The sequence below is a fragment of the Nicotiana attenuata genome, chromosome 7 (genome assembly GCF_001879085.1).
Source record: "Nicotiana attenuata strain UT chromosome 7, NIATTr2, whole genome shotgun sequence".
Lineage (NCBI taxonomy): Eukaryota > Viridiplantae > Streptophyta > Magnoliopsida > Solanales > Solanaceae > Nicotiana > Nicotiana attenuata.
In genome coordinates, this window is record NC_031995.1 from 85,015,678 (window position 1) to 85,019,571 (window position 3,894).

A 3,894-nucleotide genomic window follows, 5' to 3' on the forward strand; every position below is an offset into this window, starting at 1 on the left:
TATATATATATATACGAAAATTGAGATAAACGATCCTTTAAATATCACAATGCATTATCTAAACACACACAACTTGAAAAAGTTAATAATCTCTTTTTTGAAATAGTAAAGAAATCCCACTTATATGGCATTGTCTGAAGTGGGATTTCTTTACTATTTCAGAAAAGAGATTATTAACTTTTCCAAGTTGTGTGTGTTAAGATAATGCATTATGATATTTAAAGGATCGTTTATCTCAATTCTCATGTTTGGTTATAGGTATTAGCTAATCCTGGAATAGTTGATCTAACAAGATAGCTAAAATGGTGGGATTAATTATCCCGTATAGAAGGTGGGATAGCTAATTTAATGAGATATCATGGGACATTGCACCAAACGATAAAGCACTGTAAACTTTATCAATATTTCTATTATATAGAAAAGGGAAGATGGTCAACCAAGGGCATATATGTCATTTCGAAAAAAAATTATTATATTATTTGCATTTCTTAAATGCAAATTGTGTCCTTCTTGATATACGTGGACCCTACATTCCCTTGACCACAACACTCCTTTAAAAGTTTAAATATAGTGTTGATAAGACTACTTTTACATAGAGTTACTCCATGCAAATACTCATTTTGAATGCTTTTCTTATTTGATAAAATTATTAATTTTTGTTTCAGTCAACTAAAAGTTTTCACAGAAAAAGTAAATTTAATTTTTAAACAATAAAGCAACAAAAAGAAATATAGATAAATATTTATACGATTTTCATATTTACCCATACTATTTTAACACAATTTAAAAAAAAATTAAAGGTTTTCATATATTCACACTATTTGAAGGCGGTTTCAAACCTAAAAATTTTATATTCAAAAGTAATTTTAAAAACTATAGTTTGTTAAACCTTAAAAGTTAATTTAAGTGATGATATTTGTTCATCTATTCTATGAGGTTATCTCTTATGTACTTAATTGATGTGAAAATTTGATTTATATGGTTTGAACTCCATTCTTCCATGATAAGTTTTCAACAATCTATAAATTGTCTTAAAATATTTTATTATTTCATTATAAAATTAACACATGATAAATCTATAAAAAAATATATTTCTCTTATATCCTTAATTAAGAAAAAATTAAAACCCTATAATTAAAAATTCAAATATAGTGGGAAAATAATACCAGTCAATCAATTTTAAAAATTCAAATATAGTTTAATTTTTTAGTAAATTATTAAAATAAATTAATTGTAAATTATGATCCACAATATCATTCTCTATCAGTTATTAAATGGATATAACAATGATCGATTTATTTATCAAAAAATTAATTGAACACCGACAAACAATAATTTTAAGATTACAATGTTGGGCCCGTATACGGGCCTTTCCTCATCTAGTATATACATAAAACGAATATAAGTAAATAATCTTAAGATTATGGCGCCTCGATTTATCTTGACTACTGGTCCAAAATTATCGGTAAAGTCTTAGCCATTGTTGATTAATTTAAAGTTTAAACTGATGAATAGTTTGTATTATACCAATTGTCCAAAATCATTCATTGTTCAAGTCAAGTTGATGTTTTATACTTCAATACCATACAAGGGTAATTTGTGTGGTGTCCAATTTTTCGCATGCACATATTATAGAAAGATCTGGTTCTTCTATGAGTTCCTTACACTACAGTTGGAATAAGAAATGCAGAAAATAAAGAACACAAGTATTTTTATATGAAAAACACCTGGCTCAAAAGGTAAAAAAACTATGGCCTACTTCCCAGTAAGATTTTCCCCAAAATGCACTACAACTCTGAGCCAAAACAACAATGTTTACAAACTCTTGTAAACCTAAGGATTGCCTCTAACCCTTGTAGCAACCAGCCACAGGCTGTTACGACAACTTCCAGTTAACTCAAACTTGAATAATACAACTCAAAGTACCTAGTACAAATGCTTCTAAAGAAAGCTGAAAAGTACAACTCAAAAGCCCCACTACAATTGAAATAGAATAAAAGACAGACACATGAAATTGGTTCTTCTATCTGGTCATGTAGCTCTAGTTTCGCACACTTGAAACACGCAGGAGTTGCTTGCAAAATGCCTTGCTATTTTGCTCTCAATTCTTAATTAACTCTAGCGTTTGTGTGTCACCTGTAAAAGAGAACACAACTGAAATATATAGAGTTAGTAGAATAAGGATTAACTAGAGCTCAAATGCTTTACTCTTCATTGGTGGAAGAGTTCTAGTTAATTTCAATCTCTAACTTTTTCCTTATCTAGGAAAGAGTTCTCTTCAAGTAAGGAGTCATGCTCCTTATCAATTATGCAACATTTTCGTTCAGGAAATATCATATATAACCACTTATACTTATCCTCTTCACGTATATGCCTTGTGCTAGAATCTATATGTATTCTGTATACACTGTCCATGGACATGGTTCATGTATGTGTTCCTTTGTCAATCATCAAAACAAAGCCGCTCGAGCCAACACAAGTTTAAAAGGAGCAAACATGATTCTTGACAAACAACTCTCTCCTTCTACAAATCAAAGATAAATGTAAGCTAATTAAGCACTATTCGGAAGGAAAAATGTACTACTTAAAGTGTTATTAAATGATCTCCTCTTAACAATGTTTCCCCGAGTAAACGTTAAAATGTTGTTGGCTCATTGATATTTTCTTTGTTGATTCCTATGATGAATTTTCCATATTGTATCATCCCATATTTTGAATAAAATTCATAAAGTTAAAATCGAAGCAATTTTACTCTATACGTATATATACCTAAAATTAAAAAGATAATAAATACAAAAAATTAGAAAAGACCCATTTGCTCCCAACCCAACCCAAACTTCCCACTATGACGTTCAATTGGTTTCTACGTATATTTGAATAAATAAGTCCCATAATTGCATATATTCATATCCAGATCATTGATTGGATATCCAAGGAGAATCATTGTCCTTACAATCATAATTAGACAAACTTACCTAAGTGGTACAAGAGATCCCTTATCATCTACGAATTACGAATTTGGATATTAGTTTCAACATAGCCATTTTTATTTTGTTTCGAAGGATGTTTATATCTTAGAGTTGCTCCCTTCATAAATGATTGAAACTGACATTGATAAAGCAAAACAAAGATTCCCTAGAATAATGTTAGAACTCAAACATGACAGAGTAGGTAATAAAAAACGGTACGCTAAGCTCCTTGCCTTGTTGCTTCTATTTTTAATTATTATTCAAAAAAATGATGTTTTAAGCATCTCAATATGCCAGTCATCTATCTGACATGACAAGGAGGTCGACTTTGATATCTCACCCTTGATCTCTGGTTGAAGGTCAGGGGCGGAGCTAGTGTACTGCATATTGTAAGTAAAAGCACAAGAGTTCTGATGGAACTGTTATATATTTGCATAACTGAGATCAACTATTTATAATACAAGAGTACAATGAGCTTGGGAGAATAGGAGTCTACAAAGATAAGATAGAATCTATACAGATAAGTATTTGAGTTCAAAAGGAATTATCCATTTGAGAAGTTGTTAGCCGTGATTATCTTCTATATGCCCCCGCAAGATCGGTACTGCCGGACGGAGACCGATCTTGAAAACCAACTCAGTAAACTTCTTCTTTGGCAATGGTTTTCTTAGAGCGTCAGCAAGTTGTTCAGCAGAGGAAGTATGGCAGACTGTAATCTCTTTCTTTTCAACTTGATCACGAACGAAGTGGAAATCAATGGCAACATGTTTCATGCGACTATGAAATATTGGATTTTTGCAAAGATATGTGACACCGATGTTGTCACAAAGCACTGTGGGAGTGTGCTTGAGGGGAGATGGAGCTCATTATGCAAGTGGGTTAACCAGTTGAGCTCAGCAACTGTGGAAGCAACTGCACGGTATTC